Source organism: Phoenix dactylifera, unplaced genomic scaffold (assembly GCF_009389715.1).
Source record: "Phoenix dactylifera cultivar Barhee BC4 unplaced genomic scaffold, palm_55x_up_171113_PBpolish2nd_filt_p 000984F, whole genome shotgun sequence".
In the NCBI taxonomy this organism is placed as follows: Eukaryota; Viridiplantae; Streptophyta; class Magnoliopsida; order Arecales; family Arecaceae; genus Phoenix; species Phoenix dactylifera.
In genome coordinates this window covers 1-8,411 of record NW_024068340.1, presented here as the reverse complement: position 1 = coordinate 8,411, position 8,411 = coordinate 1, and the positions used below count along the sequence as shown (strand labels likewise).

General features: G+C 36.7%; 1 long non-coding RNA gene across 1 annotated transcript; it reads right to left on the bottom strand.

The window, feature by feature from the left end:
- Positions 1–427: 427 nt before the first annotated feature.
- LOC113461333 lies at positions 428–2,318 on the bottom strand. Its single transcript, XR_003383548.2, has 3 exons — positions 2,271–2,318; positions 1,581–1,649; positions 428–518 (listed from the first exon to the last, which is right to left on the bottom strand). It is a non-coding gene; the product is annotated as an uncharacterized LOC113461333 (long non-coding RNA).
- Between the last annotated feature and the right edge of the window lie 6,093 nt (positions 2,319–8,411).

Genomic DNA, 8,411 nt, shown 5'->3' with positions numbered 1-8,411 from the left:
TGATCTTTGATAATCCGTTGCGGTGCTCAAGTGTTTTATCCTACTGATACCACGGGGTAATCTTTTGCCCTTCGTAGGCGGAGCGAAGAGGTGATCCTTGAGTCCGGAGTCGAGGGAGCGAGAGAGTGCTTATCCGTTTGTATCTCTCTTGCTTGTCCGACGTCGGTGGCGGCGCTGGTGTGAGTGGGTTCCGGTGCGGGGCGCCGACAACAGGATTATAGTGGAAATTCTCAAAGGTGCTTTGGGGAGTGGATGTAGGAGCAGTGGAAGCTCCGAACCACTATAAAACCTCGTGTTTGCGATTGACTGTTCTCATCCCTCCATCTTTACTTTAGTTCATATATCTGCGTGTTTTATTTTTTAAATAGTCAAAAAGTTTTAAAACACCCAATTCACCCCCCTCTTGGGTGACCATCTCTGGGCAACACTTTCACTCAGAGGGGCATGGCCAACCTTCTATGACAAACTTCTAGGATGATGCTGATGCGGTACTTTTATAATGTTATGACTCTGCCGATCTGCAAGAATTTACAGAAAAAGAGAGGGATGAGACCTAAGTCCCAGTGAGTGGACAATCTGTTAATCATGAGGAGATATGAGGTTTCAGCTGTGATACTTACATACATCAAATGTAACGTATTTATGCCACATATGAAACATTTGCATTTGATCTTAAAGCACTTAGTTTCAACCACATAAGAAATATGCTATTTGCCAATAGTACTACAACTAGCAGGAAATAAAGCTGTTGCTTTAAAATAAAGCATTAATAAAATCGCCTTGCTCAAGTCCTTTTTTTTTTTTTTCTGGACCGTAGAGTCCACTTTCCTTCCTTGAAGAATTTGATACATAGAACATTCACATAGGTTCTGAAATCATTATGCTTAAAAATAATACATTTGTTGCTCAGTCATATGTATACATAGCTTAAATATTGAAAATCATGGCTCCCGTGAGCCCTACTGTCGGCCACTCGCATGAGGCACCATTCTCATGAGTAGCTCGACAGTCCTATGCATGGTGCTACTACTACGCCCTCCCGGCGTCCCAATTCTGCCCCACTGGCACATATCATACTACGCCCTCCCGGCGTCCCATTTCTGCCCTACTGGGCACATATCATAGCTACGCCCTCCCGGCGTCCCATCTCTGCCCTATTGGGCACATATCATAAACTCTGATGTGATGTATCCAAGGTAAAAGTGCAAATATTAGTTACTGTAACAAGGTTGGAGTCGACTCTAGAGTATAGGGGTCAACTCCAGAATAGCTTGGTGTCAAACTAAAATGACTCTCTTGGCCGTGATAAGGGGTTTTAAGTGGTTCAGTCACTTTGGGTTAATCCATTCCCAAACAAGTTCATAAACTTATGAATCAACAAACATGAATTTAAAGTATTTTCAAGCATAGCATATATTTTCCAAATCAGATCATTTATCCACTGATAGAAAGCAATTTAATCATGAGAATTAATACTTCTTATTTTCATTCTTTAGCATATTCATTCTGAATTTGGAGACATCATTCATTTCTCTGGAATTACAAAATAAACTACCATGGTTAAGAAGAAAACCACTCACCTTGTGATGGCTAACGCACCACCCTAGTGCTTGATACTCCCGGCACACTTCCGGGACTCTCTTCTCCTCCTAAATAATTAAAAGAGAATCAAAATTATAACCTATATGATGCAACATGATTATGCATGTTCCAAAAAGAAATCCAACACCCTCATCTTAACTTTCTGATTTTTTTTACCTTGCTTGTCTTATTTTAGGATAAATAAAACCTCTCAATTCTCAAAGGTTTCCAAGCTTTTATCTCCCTCTTTGATACCCTGGGTTAGGACTAGAAAACCTTCTATATCATCTATAAATTTTCAGCTGCCAAACAACTACTTAACACCAAAAATAAATCAGAATTCAATTCCCCTGTTTTCAGCTTGTTTGTTCTGTTTTCGAGCCAATTAAACCTCTTAACTCCCGGAGGTTCTTAACAATCAATTCCACCTATTAGGCTCTGTGTTAGGACTAGGAAATCCCTAACACAACCTACAAACTTTCAGCTTTAAATAACAATTTAATCACCTAAAACACAAAGAAATCCCATCGCTTCTTTCTGCAGAATTTCAGACTGCTTTCAACAACTTCGGAAGCATAGTTCAATTCCTTTTTCATACCTAAAAATTCATCTAGAATAACTAAAATCTTCTTTTATCACCCTCCTACGTGGGACTACAATTAGAATCACTAAAAGTTTGGAAAATTCACCTGAAATTTGCTAGGAAGCCTGGGTGCACCAAAAATTTCTATATTTCTGTTCTGCAGCCCAACAGCAAGTTGCTCTTCCTCTTTACTTTAAACCTTCTTCCACAAATTATTTGGATTCCCCAAGTAGCTCTCTCTCTTCCCTAGCTTCCTCTCTCCCTCCCTGGAGCTTTTCCTGGCCTGATTTGGGCTCGCACCTACAACCAACCACTGAACTCCTAACGGTTGAACAGCAGCAGCACAAGTTGCTGCCTGCTGAAACATGCTAGACACCCCCCCTTTTGACACGTTAGCTTCCCAGACACCTAACGTGTCAAAAGAGTGGTTCCCAGGGGTTTTAAAAACTAGGTTTTAGGCCACGTCATGCTTCCTACTTTTTATAGAAATTTTGGACAAATCTAGGTCTGCAGTTTTCTGTAATGACAGGCTTCCGAGGGACTCACCTAACTTGCTTTGTTCCAGGCTGTAGGCTAATCCATTTGAGCTGAAATTTCAACAGTAAATCCCCTACTCAATGTATATTATGTGTTTAAAATTTTACTTAGATTCATGGACTATATCTAGAGTTATTGCACTCTCAATCTGTGGAACCGTAAAATTTTCTGTAACAGCTGAAATCCCGACATTTTTGAAATGATTTTGAATCAAACTTCCTGGAAAGTTTCCATCCAATTTACATCATAAAATTTTGATATTCCCTCACCTTTCATGTGCATTCAGATGCTCATAATAAACTAGGTTAAAATCATGAAGATGCTTCATAACTGGTAAAAATTACTTAAGCTACCCTAACCCTGGTTCAGGGTGTTACAAATTCTTTCTGGGACAATGATACATGAGTTGGGAATCTATAGATAACAAGTTTGACTCATGTTTCATGGGTTTTTAGAAATGGAAGGAATGTATCATGAGACTGCTTGCTCCCTTTTATATCTCTTCAATAGAAAGGATCACATATGCCTAATTCCCTCCTTAGCGTGCAGAATCTATCTTCACTTAAGGGTTTTGTAAATATGTCGGCTAATTGTTTTTCAGTCCATATATGCTCAATACATATGTTTCCATTTTGCACATGATCTCTAATAAAATGATATCTTATTTCTATGTGTTTGGCTTTAGAATGCTGAACCGGATTTTTAGTAAGGTTGATGGCACTAGTATTATCACACTTAATAGGAATATTATCTAGCTTAACTCCATAGTCCTCTAGTTGTTGCTTAAGCCATAGTACTTGAGCACAACAACTACCAGCAGCTATATATTCAGCTTCAGCTGTTGACAGTGCCACTGAATTCTGCTTTTTGCTAAACCAAGATACTAAGTTGTTTCCTAAGAATTGACATGTTCCACTAGTGCTCTTCCTATCTAATTTGCATCCAGCAAAATCAGCATCTGAGTATGCAAGCAAATCTAGACAGGAGTCTCTTGAGTACCATAATCCTATGTTCGTAGTTCCTCTTAAATATCTAAGGATTCTTTTAACAGCACTTAAATGTGACTCCTTAGGATCTGATTGGTATGTAGCACATATTCCTACACTAAATACGATGTCTGATCTACTAGCAGTAAGGTAGAGCAAGAATCCAATTAGTCCTCTATAAAGCTTATTATCAATACTTTTTCCTTTTTCATCTTTGTCCAGCTTACTAGTAGGATTCATTGGAGTGCCTACTCCCTTATGATTTTCATTCCCAAACTTCTTTAGTATTTCCTTTGTATACTTAGTTTGATGAATGAAAATACCTTCTTTAGTTTGTTTGATTTGTAATCCTAGAAAGAAACTTAGTTCTTCCATCAAACTTATTTCGAATTCTTCATGCATTAGATCAGCAAATTCTTTGCAAAGAGTATCATTTGTGGCACCAAAGATTATGTCATCTACATATATTTGTACCACTAATAGATTTTCGTCCTTTCTTTTGAGAAACAGTGTTTTATCTACATTTCCTCTACTAAAGTCATTATTAAGCAGAAATTTACTTAATCGATCATACCAAGCCCTAGGTGCTTGCTTCAATCCATATAATGCCTTATGTAATCTAAACACATGATTTGGCAATTCATGATTCTCAAAACCAGGAGGTTGCTCTACATATACTTCTTCCTCTATAAAACCATTTAAGAATGCATTTTTTACATCCATTTGATACAATTTGAAATCCATAAAATATGCAAATGCTAGAAGTAATCTAATAGCCTCTAATCTAGCTACAGGAGCAAATATTTCATCAAAATCTATCCCTTCTTCTTGATTGTATCCCTTAGCTACAAGTCTAGCTTTATTTCTTATAACTAACCCATTTTCATCTAATTTATTTCTAAAGATCCATTTTGTTCCAATTACAGAGTTATGCTTTGGTCTTTCAGTTAATGTCCATGCATTACTTCTTTTGAATTGATTTAATTCTTCTTGCATGGCATTTATCCAATTAGTATCTTTTTCAGCTTCTTCATAAGTCTTAGGTTCTAATTGTGAAACAAAAGCAAGATAATCATTTAAATTTCTGAGAGAGGATCGAGTTCTTACCCCTTGAGATGGATCACCAATGATTAAGTCTTTAGGGTGTCCAGATGCATACCTCCATTCCTTTGGCAAGTTTTGAGATTGTGGTGGCACGCAATCATCTCCCTTATCTTGAATTGGCACGTCATCAATATTCAACTTTTCAAAGTTAATAATTCTTGTATCATCATCAAGAATATTTTCTTTCCTAGCAGACTCACTATTAGACTCATCAAATATGATATTAACTGACACTTCGACTACAAGGGTTCTTTTATTGAATACTCTGTATGCCCTGCTAGATGTGGAGTATCCTAAGAAGATACCTTCATCTGACTTGTCATCAAATTTACTTAAATCCTCCTTGCCATTGTTTAAAATGAAACATCTACATCCAAATACTCTAAGATATTTAGCAGTTGGTTTCTTATTTTTCCAAAGTTCATAAGGAGTTTTCTTGCTTATTGGTCGTATTAAAATCCGATTTAGAGTATGGCAAGCAGTGCTTATAGCTTCAGCCCAAAAGTACTTTGGAAGATTTGACTCGCACAACATTGTGCGTGCCATTTCTGCCAATGTCCTGTTTTTCCTTTCAACAACCCCATTTTGTTGAGGCGTTCTAGGTGCTGAAAATTGATGTGAAATACCATTTTTATTACAAAATTTTTCAAAATGTTGATTTTCAAATTCGGTACCATGATCACTTCGAATTGCTACTAAGGTGAGCTTCTTTTCATTTGTGATATTATTATAAAGTTTCAAGAATTCTGAAAATGCTTCATTCTTATGTGCCAAAAATAAAACCCATGTATATCTTGAGAGATCATCTACAATAACTAGTCCATACTTCTTCCCTCCTAGACTCGCAGTTCTAGTGGGTCCAAATAGATCCATGTGTATGAGTTCAAAAGGCCTAGTTGTTGATACTATATTCTTTGATTTGAAGGATGATTTAGTTTGTTTTCCCAATGAGCATGGTCCACAGATTTTATCCTTTTCAAAAATCAACTTTGGCACATCTTTTATTAATTCCTTATTGACTAGTTTTGATATTAATTCCATACTAGCATGTCCTAGTCTACGATGCCAAAGCCAACTTGTTTCATTTTTCTTTTCTTCATTAGTAATTAAGCATAATCCATTTTTTCTTGCCTAAATCATGTAGATCTACCATGTAAATATTTCTTTGCCTTTGTCCTACAAGTACAATGCTATTATCTTTAGGATTTGTGATTATGCATACTGATGCTTCAAATGTGACTTTAAATCCTTTATCACAAAATTGACTTATGCTAAGTAGGTTATGTTTCAAACCCTTAACTAATAAGACATTTTCTATGAAAATAGATGGAGTAATGAAAATTTTATCATTTTCAATGATATACCCTTTACCATTGTCTCCATAGGTTACTACTCCACCCTTCTTAGATTCCAAGGTGACAAATTGGTCTACGTCACCGGTCATGTGTCTTGAATAGCCGCTATCTAGATACCATCGTTTTTCCTCTTTATTAGCTGCGAGACACCCCTGCAATAAAGATCAAGAAAGAGCTTTAGGTACCCAAACTATGTTGGGTCCTTTAGGGTTAGTACTTGATGTTCCTTTTGGAATCCAAACTTTCTTGAATTTGAGCTTATGATTATTACTCAATTTGTTTTGACTGGACTTTCTATAGTTGCATTCATATGCTTTATGTCCTGATTTATTGCAGCAATGACAAGTAATATTTTCATTTTCAGCTTTAACAAAAATGTTCTTTAAGTATTTTTGATTCCTATTTGTTTTATAACCTAATCCAGCCTTATCATATACAGCTTTTTGACTATCAAGAATCATATTTAATTTGGTTGAACTAAGTGTAAACTTATCTACTAAGGATTTATATTTTTCAGCATCTTCTTTTAACTTGACATTTTCAGCAATTAGATTCTTGGTTTCATTTGTGAGTTTCCTACTTAATATTTCATAGTTATGAGATAGTTTTTAACTTATCTTTGATAAGAGATTGATTTTCTTCTTTTAGAACTTTATTTTTATTGATTAGTTTTTTATGTTCTTCCATTAGTTCTAAAAATGCATCATGTAATTCATCAACAGTAAAATCACATTCAAGTTCAGAATCTACCTCATCGTCATTGGCCATATGACACATTTGGGCCGTCTCTTGATGATCTTCCTCTTCTGAACTTGACTCCTCACTTTCACTCCATTCAGCCATGAAGTTCTTCTTTTTCAGTTTTCTTGCCATCTATTTCAATTCTGGGCAATCTATCTTATAATGTCCGGGTTTGTTACACTCATAACAAATAGGAGTTTCTTTTTTCTTTTCTTTGTCCTTACCCTTTTCTTTGCTTGAGCTACCTTTGAAGAAGGGTTTCTTTTTATGAAATCTATTTTTACCTCTCATAAACTTTCTGAATTTTCTTCCAAGCATAGCCATTCCTTCTTCATCCAATTCATCATCATCTGAATCTTCCGACTCAGTTTGTTGTTTAGGGGTGGTAGACTTTAAGGCAATGGGCTTTCTTCTCTTGACCTCATCTTCTGAATTTTGCCTCATGGTCAACTCATGGGTCATGAGTGATCCTAGAAGTTCCTCTAATTGCAATGTGTTGAGGTCCTTAGCTTCCTGAATTGCAGTTACCTTGGCCTCCCAAACTCTTGGTAGAGACCTGAGAATTTTTTGCACCAATTCAGAGTTAGTATAAGACTTTCCTAAACTCTTAAGCCCACTTATAATTTCAGTAAAACGGGTAAACATATCAGTTATGGACTCAGTGGATTCCATGAGTGACCTCTACTTAACTTGATTAGTCCCTTCATGAGTGACCTCAAGTTTGTCCCAAATTTCTTTTGCGGAGATGCAAGTAGATATTCTATTAAATTCACTTACATCTAATGAACAGTAAAGTACATTAATTGCTTTTGCATTTAACTGTGCCAATCTTCTATCACTTTCATTCCAATCCATTTCTGGTTTGGGTATGATAGTGCCCTCTATATTAAGTATGGGTGTGTGAGGTCCTCTAGTAATGATGTACCATAATTCATAGTCTAAAGCTTGAATGAATATCCTCATCCTAGCTTTCTAGTTTGTGTAGTTTGTGCCATTAAATAGAGGAGGTCTATTTGTGGATTGCCCCTCAATCATAGAACATCCCACTTGGGTTGTCATGATCTTTAACTCTTGATTGTCAGATCAATAAGTACTATTGGAGCACCTTGCTCTGATACCACTTGTTGCCCAAGGTGACAAGCCAAGAGGGGGGGTGAATTGGTTTCTCTTAATTTTAACTATCTTACTTATGTTAATTGATGAGTTAGTGAAATAAATAAATCACAATACAAACAATAAGAAGTATAGTGGTTCGGTGCTCTCCTTAGCACCTACGTCCACTCCCCAAGCGACCCCCTTGGGAATTCACTATAATCCCGCGGATTACAGTTGGATTGTTTTCCGGGCTCACAATCCAAAAACCTTTACACTTTGGTTTTCCGGGTTCACCAAAAACCTATGTTGGTTTTACGGGCTCACCAACGAACCTATGTTGGTTTTACGGGCTCACCAACGAACCTTTACAATTGGTTTTACGGGTTCACCAATCAACCTATTCCGTTGGTTTTGCGGGCTAACCAACTA